Raw genomic sequence first — 11,806 nt, forward strand, 5'->3', positions numbered from 1 at the left:
CGCTACCCAGTATAGTAAACAAAGACGTAGTCCTACGTCAAAATAAATTTCGTATTTCACTTTTAAGGGGATTAATCACATAATGGTTCCTGCGAAAAGAAGGTTTTTTATACCAAGAAATATTGCCAAAGAGCGATACGAAAAATCTCGCGTTTCGGCGTAGTCTCACGCGGTTACGTATTTCGCTGGTCGAATCACTGTGCAGGCTGGCTCATAAAGTGTTAAAACGCCTGAAAAACTCATTTGGTTATTCATATGACCTCAAAAGAATCATTAAATAAACTTAAAAGGAACAAAAAAAAATATTATTGGGGCCTATATATTCGGAAAAAGCTAATATAATCGGGAGTAGATATAATCGGGAGTACCCAGGTAACCAATAAGCATTAGTATAAGCAGTAAATCAGACGTTTATTAGCATCCCTGGCATTTTATACTGCAGGTTGCTGTTTATTAGCCTTTTGACTGCATAACTGTCGTAAATTGGCATCCACAATTCTATTTAAATTCTTCTTGTCGGTAACTAGCTGCAAATAAGCATTGTCAGCACTATAAGAGGGCTAGCCGTAAAGTAGCCGCATATTTTTCCAAAATAGCATTTAAGGCAACTTAAATGCTTATTGGCTTGCATTTAAATTGCATTGGAAATGCTTATTGGTTACCTGGGTAGATATCATCGGGAGCTGATTTAATCTGAACTATACTGTATCATTACATTTTCATGACAGAAAAATATACAAGCAACGAAACAAATCTATTTTTGACATCCCCCGGACAACCCAGAATAGCTCACTTTATCGGTGTCCACTGGTTACCGCAAATATTATATTTTAGATATTTTAGAATAAATAGAAAAATTTCCCCGTCGAATGCAATTGGTTTCACATAGAAATGTTTTATTTTGTAGAAGTTGCGGTCGTTTGAAGTTCTTCAAAATTTTGCTTGTCTCGATCATTTTATCTAACCTCTGTATTTATTAAGAATGTTAATGTTTAATGAATCGTATTCTGAAAAAAAAAAGGTCAAATCATTCTCAGGGCTATTGTCAGTTGTAGAATTTATACCAATAATGGATTAAAAATTCATTCAACGATGTTATCTTACTTCAGCATTTTCAGCTCCGTATTATGGTCGATTTGATCAGACTGGTAAATTGACTGCTAGATAGCTGCTCTTCATCATTTTGCTTAAAAAACTATGCACAATTAGGAGGTATCCAGGTGGATCAGCAGACCGATCGACATCGGTAGCTCAGTAGTTCGGGTCCCAAACCGCAGAACAGTTCTCCAGAGTCGATCTGACCAGGGAGCAGTATAATGCTTTTAAACAGTAGACGTCTGTGAAACTTTTGGCGATCCTACAAATGAATCCCCGGGTCCTAGAGGACTTGTTGACGATGTATGATACATACTGTCTGAATGTTAGCTTTTTGTATCGAAGATTACACCTAGGTCTTTGATATGATCGACCCGCTCAGTAGTACTCGATAGCAGCGTGTGGTTGGAAACAACAGCATCTTTTTTACGTGAGAAGGATATTACAGATCACTTTGAGTGATTTACAACCATTCTGTTTAAGGTAAAACTCGTGAGTTGGTAAGGTATAGTCAATTTGTTTCCTCGAGCGTACGGACTGTAACGTACAACTTTAAATCGTGTGCATAAACAAGCTTGAAGCTATCGTGGTCCAAGATTGCTACCTTGTGAGATTCCGGAGCTATTCCAGATGTTATTAATTTCTAGTCAATGCACTGGGCGAAAAGTGAAATCGTACAGCCACGGTAATATTGCACTTGCAGAGCTTCGGTTGATAATAACACCATAACGAGTTGATAACACCTAAATCAAGAGATTTCAAATAACGGAAATATTTCTTTCTCATTTCAAAAACACATAATATTTAAAAACAATTTATTTAAAAATTTTCAGACGTGTATAATTTTTAATGGAAAACCAAAACGCTTCTTTTCCTGATATAGATCTTTTCTTCTCATCTGTTCTTAAACTACAACATAAAGCTACAAATTACACAAAACGAAGTACATATATACAACAGGGAAGGGAAGATTGGATACGATTAGAAGTAAGCGAGAAGTGATAGCGAAAATTGAAACATTATTCGAGTACAATACAGACACCCAATATCATCTCTTAAAGGCTACACTAAAACTACTGCGGTAAGAAGGCAAATAAATTTCTAATCTTACGGGCGATTTGAGTATTGCGTTCGACGGCCTCGAATAATCTAAGCTTCTAGGAAAAATAAAAACTCCAAATGAAATGAAATTTTCAAAGGACGAGAAAAAAAAATTGATACGTCAATAATTCATTAAACCTACTGAATATGCAGTAACATAATTAAAAAAAAAAGTTAGGCAAGAATAATCAAACCGATCACGGTTCCGAGTAGATTATTATGAAAGGTGATACATTATTTACAACAGAGCGGAAAAAGCAATCAATTTCGCAGCATGTTGGCGCGAATTATAATAACTTGCTAACTTCAAAGCTGTGACCGCTGATTGGATCTGACGGATTGGCGGTCCCGGACCTGGCCGGGGGCCGTACCGGCCCGAGGCGGGCTTAAAAGTCAATGAAATGGAATTATGGCGAGAGCATAATAATCGACTCGCACGTCCCGCACGACGTCAAATGAAGTGATTAATTTTGGACCGTGGTGAGGGTGTTGGTGCGGAGGGGTTGTTCGCAAGCGAACGCAAAAAGGTAAAAAGCGAAACAATTGCGTTATTCAAATTGCGGTAATCCTATTCGCTAAATTATTTACAAAATTCATTAATAAAAATGATTCGCTGGAATGCTTTAGGGGTGGCGCAGAGAGCTGCAGTCGGACGAATTTAGGCGCGGGGTGGAAACTGCTCTAGAGGTTAAAAGTTTAGGGAATTTTCTTTCACAAAGGATGTATGTGTTTTGTGCTACTAGTGGTGGGATGGTGAATTGGAAGGTCCAACAGCTTTTCGGCTTCGGCTTCGGAAGTCCAAAATCTGAAATAGAACAGAAACAGCTTCGTTATTCATAAGTTGGCTCTAAAGGTTGTCGTTTAAATATATTTGGTTGTCTGATGGTAACTTATGGAAGGCAAATTTGAATTGTCGGAATCACATTCTTGTAAAACACATGTTTTAATTTGCCCTATCGCAGTCTACATGCTATACGAGATTCTTATAATCTCGTATTTGTGTTTGCATGCTTCCTCCAATGCCCCAGGCTTCCACCGGGTTGTTGGCTGGAAAAAGGATGGGAAAGCACGTAAAGGGAAAGTACAGGGACCGGCGGGAGGACTAAAACAAAACTGTTGTATTGAATTGTCGTGTTCGCACCATGTTGTATAATGTGTTTTGCTGGTCGGTTCCTCCTGCCCTTTCCTACCGTAAGGGCTGCTGTTGCTGCTAACTTTTCTTTGTTACATTGTTGAGCGAGCTTGTTGATTTACTTTTAAAGAGTCAAGTTTCTTGGATTTTAGTCATGTGTCTGAAAGGGTGGAGAGCCTAACGTGGCAACAGTAAAGTGGTACAGAACGCGCCCTTATGCAAAACGTCATTTTGCAGAGCTATGTTGTGTTTTTTTCACGTTTATTAACATTAAAAGACTTTGGGATCTTTTTACCTTTGTTTACACATAATCCAGGTAAAATTTCATTAAAAGAAAAGGTATTTTTTGTCGTTTTTGAAGACAAGAGTCAAAATCATTTTGTGAGACAATACTAAGCGTCGCGAATTCTTCCTTACTTTAAAAATTGCTGCATCACGTCACATGCATTAATATTCTGTCAATCCCTTTTTCATACCAGACATCAGTTTTGTATAAGTACTTTCCGTATTGGGACGGTGACTGAAATTCTGTTTTCGGACGAAAAAATGTACTTGCTACACGATCCTACAGGAACACCACAACCGACACAATGATTCGAAATATGCAGAACGTCTTTCTGCTATTCCCCGGGACAAACTAGCTATTCAAAGGTTCCAGAATGATTCCAGCGTAATCGTATGGGGATGTTTCTCCAAAAATTTGAAAGTAAATACCATTACTGTTCATTGAAGCTGGTATTAAAATCAGCACTAAATACTACATCGATAATGTTTTGAAGAACCATTTGCTTCCCATTGACAAGAAAACACTAGAATAATGCAACATACTGCTTCCAACAAGATTCTGCACCGTCTCACCAGGCAAAAGCTAGCCAGGCTTGGCGTGAGGACAATTTCCCGAATCTTATTTCTTCGAAAGAACGGCATGCCATTTTGCCTGATTTGAATTCGCTCGGCTTCCATACATAGGGTTACATGCTAGGCAAACTATCCAAGTAACCAAAAGTTCCGATAAAAGGGGATTTTTTGGCAACCAACCAACGAAATGATCATGAATAGAACTTTATTCAGCTTAATTTTTAAGTAATTAACCGTACTTTCAAATTCGTATTTGATGATTAAACTTCGGAGGGAATACAAAGCAGCTTCTAACAGAACTAGAAAGTTCGCCAAAAGTTCACTTAAGTCGCTATATAGAACACTGTTCAGCTCAAAAAGAAACTCCAATAATCTTAAAAATAAAAATTCAAGGAGTTTTCCCACTTCTTCCTGTTTTGTAGATTCATGACATTTCCCATTTAAACTAAGACATTTAATTTCGGTTAATAGTGATGATAACCAATATCTCAATTATTTTATTTAATGAAAGATCATCAGAAGAATAAGGGACTGTTTTTTTATAAATATTAATTTACTGTAACTTACCACACAACACCAACCAAACCTCGGGGATTTGACCTCAAGTACTCCCTTTTGGTGACTTAGATGCATACTACTGTTCAGTCGCTGGAATATGCGATGTGCAACGATTTTACTCGATGTGCCAATTTCTCATTTACCACAGCCCCGAAACGAACTCACACTCAAGAACAACTCATCGGCAAAATTCATGTCACTTGCGGCATCAGGGATGGCGCAGTGCATCAGGATATGCTTGCAACGCGGAATACTCGGGTTCAAATCCAGCAGCGGTAGGTGTTAGTTAGAGTTTTTTATTTGGTCTATCTTAACCGCGTGAACCGACTTTCCAGAAGTTAGAAAAAGGCGGAGGTAGAAAATAGAAAAGTATAAAAATAGAACTTTAAGTGTCATTTTACATATGCTCGATAAAGTTTCTTTAGAAGCTGCTTAGCGCTCTATGCAGCGAACTCAAGGCAACTTTGAAGTTTGGTTAATTACAGGTTAAGGTGCTTAGCAAGCTAAAGATCCATAGACATAAAGCTTGTTAACCTTCCTTAGACACCGTTATCCGAACTCTAAGTTACTTTCAAGCTGTATATTTAACTTTCAAGCTGCATGTTGGACTTTCAAGTTGCTACAGCTATTAACGGTACTTTAATGAGAATGAAGTTCGGTTTACAAATGTAGTGTCTGGTTGTTCAGCAAGAAAGTTCTGCGGAACTAAATTTGTACCAAATATGAACTTCCAAGTTCGTCCCTTAAGTGAAATTCGAACTTTTGGTTGCTTGGGTAGGGAGCACCAATGGATTGACTGCGAATACTTCCAAGCAACTTTTGGAGAAGATTTGGAATGAAATGCGTGCCAGCTGTAACGCTTTTCGTAACAACGATGTCGACTGGTAATTAAAGCTAAGAGAGAAAGATTTGAATTGGGCTAATTTAAAACAAATGTTATGAATATACTTTACATGAAATACATTCAAAATTTAAATTTATACAAGCGTCTTCATTTTATGACCATTTACTTTACTGATATTTATTTCTAGTCACCCTGTACTTACATAACTCCGTCCATGCGCTTGCACAATGGGCAAAAACGAGCTCGTAATCCCAAGTATTAGAAGCCGCTGGTTTGGAATCTTACAAGATACCTATTCTTATGTAAAAAAAATGCGGGAAATCGATTGGTGATGGTTTCATCCTGCGCAGACTTCGGAAAGTGGTCCATTTTGCCCTATTTTCCCCAAAAATCATGATAAAAGCTAATTAAACAGTATAAATACTTATTTGCTGCCCGTAAAACGAACTCAAATAGCTTCCAATTTTAGTTAAACCATAAGAAGAATGAAATTCCATCCATTCCATACTGTGCGAAATGCAAGAATAGTCCATTTTGCCCAAATCACCCCCATATACATAGATAACCTAATTAAAACAATTAAAACTAACTCAAAGGTAAAAATAACCTTCAAAAGAAATGCCCAAGGAACAAAACGGCAGCACCTAAACAAGCAGGTGTGGAATAAGAGTTGTGTGGTAGCATTCGGTGCTGAACAAGCCAATTTGCTGAATTGTCTGTTGTTTAAACGTCATACCCTACATTTTTTCTAGCTTCTAATCAACATCTATACGTTGTTATATAAGTGCGGAATAAGAGTCGAATAAACATTATGCAAACGTATCGGCAGTACGGCTAAGAGTAGGTGTGGAATAATGGTCACTTAAAAGCTACCATGAAAATGCATGTCGAATAGACGTTGTGCAAACGTGTCAGTCAAGAACAATTGTGGAGTAAAAGTGGAATAAGAGTGGAATGAGCATTGCGCAAACGTATCAACAGCATTACGAATATCAAGTGTGGAATAATAGTGGAATAAGTGTGGAATGAGCGTTGCGCAAACGTATCAGCAGCATTGCTGAGAGCAAGTGCAGAATAGAAGTGGAATAACAGTGGAATAAATGTTGTACCACAGAGAACAGACATCCAGGCTAGAACAAATTTATCGCGATTTTCTGTGTAAATTTTTCTATTTTTTGTGTGTATTTTTTTTGTTTTGCGTGTAAAATTCGAGCAATTTTCAGCGCCGCCTAGTCCATGAATCGCCACACTAAAATGGATAATCTGGCAACCGCGTATTCTCGTTGACGATGCTGCTGACACTTACGCCGGCTTTGTGCTAGGAAAAGAGAGAGAGCAATATTTTCGATTGTGTTTTACCAGTATTTTGATAAGTCATAATGGAATTTCCTATAAGTGCGAGAAGACTTTTTTTATATCCATCAACACAAATGTGAATGCAAGTGGCGCCGCTGACTAACGAATCGCCAAAACTACCGAAATCGAGTAGTTATTTGAACGTGAATGAAGAAGGGCCGTTACAAAAATTTACACAGGTTGAGCACCCTAGCTTGGATGTCAGTTCGTCAGTGGTTGTACAAACGAATTTGCAGAATTGCTAAGAGCAAGTGTGGAATAACAGTGGAATAAATGTTGCGCAGCATTGCTGCGAGAAAGTGTGGAATAAAAGTGGAATAAGTGTGGAATGAGCGTTGCGCAAACGTATCAGCAGCATTGCTGAGAGCGAGTGTGGAATAAGAGTGGAATGAAAGTTGCCCAAACGCATCAGTTGCATTGCTAAGAGGAGTTGTGGAATATGTGTTGAATAATCGTCGTACAAACATATCAGTAGCACCAACAAGAGCAGATGTGGAATAAAAGGTGCTTGATGGCAGCCAACAACACCAATAACTTGAATGACACTTTATATTTTACACTTTATAATTTATGCTTTAAACACTTTATTTTTTTGATACAGCCGCCGCAAATCTTTGCTGGTCGTGGAAATCCTTTTATGTGTTGTTGCCTGTACGGTGTGTATCTTTTCCCTCGGCGTGTCGTTATCCCTCGTCGTACCGATAAATTAAATAAACTTATATCCTAAGACAGCTGGCTGCTTGACGGTTTGCGAGTTACTCATAATGGATTTGCACAGCGAGATGAATTCCGTCGGGCTAAAGCCGCCAGAATTGTTATGATCGGGTGGCATAGTTGCGATGACCAGCTCCCGCTGCCGGTGCGCGAAAACTCCACTGCTTCTCGTGCCATCCGCTGCTCTTTTTTGTTTTTTGGACGAAAAAAACTAAATCAGAGCCGATGACAAATAGATGTGCACAGACAGCGAGCGACTTAAAGCAGCAATAAGCTCTGGACTATGCGTAAACTAATGACGGGGTGACAAAAGTACAAAAGTTCTCTGCGGTACTAGCACGAATCACTCCTGCTGTTAACTAATCACTGCTGCTGTTAATCACATCACTGCTAACTAAATAAACAATCACTAGCCGAACATTCTGGATTCCAGTGAATTTTAAGTACCACCGCTCACCGTCGTCAATATTCAAAAGAAAAAAGTCTTCTGCGTTGTGACTGTGTTATGTTGCTGGTGGTACAAGCGAAATGCTTTATTTTATTATAAATAGTTTATTAAATGTTTAACATGTGCGGAATAAATACTTCTAAAGTAATCTTGTACAGCAGATGCCAAACATGATTTAAGAAACTACTCTTCAGCACTTAAATACATTTTAACCAATTTTTTTTCCACGCTTGACAAACTTAAGCTGGTAAATCTACATCGGCTAAAAACTCGGCGCCTGTCATATGTCAGATTATCTCAGATGTGTTCGTTGACGGCTTCCGACCGACAGGATGTAAGTTCGAACCCAGGTGAATTACAAAAGTATATGGCAGGCTTGATGAATTTTGAGTCAACCAATGATTTCCTACTAAGTCTCTTATTATAAATTATAATATAGGCATACAAAAATGGCCATGAAAATAACGAAACCCACAAAATAAAATAAAAATACTTCCTGCATATTTTTTTTCTTTTTGCTTGTCTAAATGTTGAACTGCTGTGGAATAAACGTAGCTTAAGTGTCATCAGCAGAAGTTTAATAAACATATATACACGTACTGAATAAACGTTTTACTATACGTTGCATAACAGTCATACAAACGCATCTTCCACGCCCATATTCAGCACTGTGCTGTTTAAATTCTCCAAAACCAACTGTATAAGCATTGAACAGAGGTGTTTAGACATACTTGAAAAGCAGCTATACAGCATGTGCTGAATAAAAGCTGTCGGTTAAACGTTTAATAAGCAAAAATTGTTCCTTGGGTGTGTATTTTAGCATACTGAATAACTTCGGAGAATAGTTGAAAGCAATAAATTAATTGGATGCGGAGTTATTGTACAGAATTGATTTTTAAGTGTACTTTCAAAAAAAAAATCATTATAACTCGCAACTAGCAAAAGATAGATAGTTACTATGTTCAGCAAAGTTGCTTATTTTAGTGTGTTCTATAATTTTTCTGAGTGAAAAAAAATTTTTTTGGACGAATTCAATAAAACAAAAGTTTGTATCACCCTGATAGATGAATATGAGATTATCTTGATAGTTTGAAAAGATGCGCTGTATTATATTGATAAACTTCTCCAAAGACACCATCGTTGAAAAATTACGATTTTTTACGCAACAGCAAAAGAACGTGTTTTTGTAGATCTAGGAGAGAATCAGGCAAAACGGACGATTGTGAATTCATCACGCTACTAAATCGATGACAAACTACTCTCCTGATATTTTTCGAGTAAACTGGTACTATTCGAGTTTATTCCCCTGTCTTTGAATTAGTTTTAATCGCTCTAATTAGGTTTTACTATGTATTTAGTGGTGAATTGGGCAAAATGGACTATACCTGCATTTCGCACAGTATGGAATGTATGGAATTTGATTCCTCTGATGTTTTGACAAAATTTGGAAGCTATTTGAGTTCGTTTCACGGGCAGCAAATAAGTATTTATACTGTTTAATTAGCTTTTGTCATGATTTTTAGAGAAAATAGGGCCAAATGGACCACTTCCCGAAGTCTGCGCAGGATGAAACCAATCGATTTCCCGCATTTTTTTTACATAAGAATAGGTATCTAGTAAGATTCCAAACCAGCGGCTTCTAATACTTGGGATTACGAGCTCGTTTTTGCCCATTGTGCATTGGTGCAGAAAGAGGCACAGAAAATAATCACCGGAAAAGACGTAGAAAGGGGTATAGAAAGAGCAACAGAAAGTAACATGAAAAGTCAGAGAGAGACACAAAAAGAAACAATAAAATAGGTACATAAAGATGGACATGAATGGACATAAAGCAAAACGAAAAAATGACATAAAGGATATAAAGAGGTATAGAAAGAGATACATGACGAGATACGTAGAGAGGCACAGAAAGAGCGACAGAAGAAGGACTTAAGGGAGACACAAAAGGGATACAGCAAAACTAAAAAGGTACAGAAATAGGCATAAAGACAAGCATAGAGAGAGAGACAGAGAGAGGTGAAGGAAAAAGCACAAAAAGAGGGATAAATAGTGGTACAAAAAAGGTACAAAAAGAAGAATTGGAAATGTCACAGAAAGTAGCATAAAACAGGCACAGGAAGAGGTATGGTGAGAGGCACTAAAATAGACATAGAAAGAAGAAATAAAATAGGTACAAAAAGACGCTGAAAAGGAAGCACAACAAGATACCACATGCCAAAGCATAAAAAGGAACACAGAAAGAGGGACAGAGCGACAAAAAAAAGGCGTACGAAAGGGCTCAAAGTGGTAAAGTGGTACAGTAAGAGCGCTAGAAAGAGGTACAAAAAGTATCACAGAAGGGACACAGAAAGAGGCGCGAAGAGAAGGAAGGGAAGCGGCACCATAAAGGTAACTCGAAACGTCCGCTGAAAACAAAAATTAATGCTACCCTTTAATTCTAATGATAGATACGTATTTCGATTCCGACTGGACATCTTCTTCAGTACCTATACTGAACAGGGAAGGAAAATAAGTGATTCTGATCAAATCATATCAAATGTTCATGACAAACAGTGAGTCTTTAGCTTTAATCACAAGGTATAGTTTTCGTATCACACAAGTATCCACAAGTGGAGCGCAAATGCACGACATGCTTCCGGTGTCAGCCACGGCTAGCCCAGTAAGTCATGGCTCCATTACCTACTGTACGCGTCAGACCTGCTAGACCATTTCTGTATTCTGGGCTGAATTACTGTGGGCCGCTTTTCGTACGTCCGTTGAGTGGACGGGGCTCGTCGGTCAAGATTTACGTCGGTTTATTCGTGTGTCTAGTGGTGAAGGCTGTGAACCTCGAACTTATCGCCAATCTGTCGTCGTTCGCTTGTATTAACGCCGTAAAGCGATTTGTGGCACGTCCCGGTCGGATACTCGAACCGCATTGCGATAATGCACCCGTGGGTCGTCAGGGCAGACCGCGAGCTTTAATCGATGCGAAAAGACTTTCTCGGCCAATTTCATACCGAGGACAGGAAAGGCTACTGCATTGCAAACGGAATCACGTTTTGGCATTTTCCGGCCCAGTCTCCACACTACGGCGGAATTTGGGAAGCTGGAATCAAATAGTTTAAGTTCCACTTCCGTCGCATCACGGGCAACCGTTGATTCAGCATAGACCAACTATCAAACAGTTGTTGCCCAGATTGAATTCGGTCTCAATTCCCGTCCTCTCTGCCCGCCTTCAGACTCTGCAGATGATCTGTCTTTTCTAACTCCTGGTCACTTGCTTGTTGACGAATGCTTGCTGCTTGTTGATAACCATATCATTTACAACCAGCCATTTACAGCAACAAACGGAGTGGAGAATAAAAAAATGTGGAAAATATAAAAAAAAATCGAATAGCAAAATTGTCCCAATGTCCTTAAAAATCTAGCTGAAGCAGTTAAAAAATCCCAAAGGACAGTGCTATTATTCATGAATTTTACCAAGAACCAGTGTTTATTTAAGGTTTATTAGGCAGCTTTTTATTAAGTTTCTTCTCACCATTATCATCAGACAAAATTAATCCTAGGGCCTATATCCAAACCAAAAAGTAGCCACTAGGAGCATAATTTCTAAGCAAAAGTGACAGAGCGAAGAGACATTCAATCTAATCAAAATCTCCTATCATTTTGCTGCGACGTAAAATAACTTTGAAAGTAAACTTCCCTCACATTGTTATCG

Source organism: Sabethes cyaneus, chromosome 2 (assembly GCF_943734655.1).
Source record: "Sabethes cyaneus chromosome 2, idSabCyanKW18_F2, whole genome shotgun sequence".
In the NCBI taxonomy this organism is placed as follows: Eukaryota; Metazoa; Arthropoda; class Insecta; order Diptera; family Culicidae; genus Sabethes; species Sabethes cyaneus.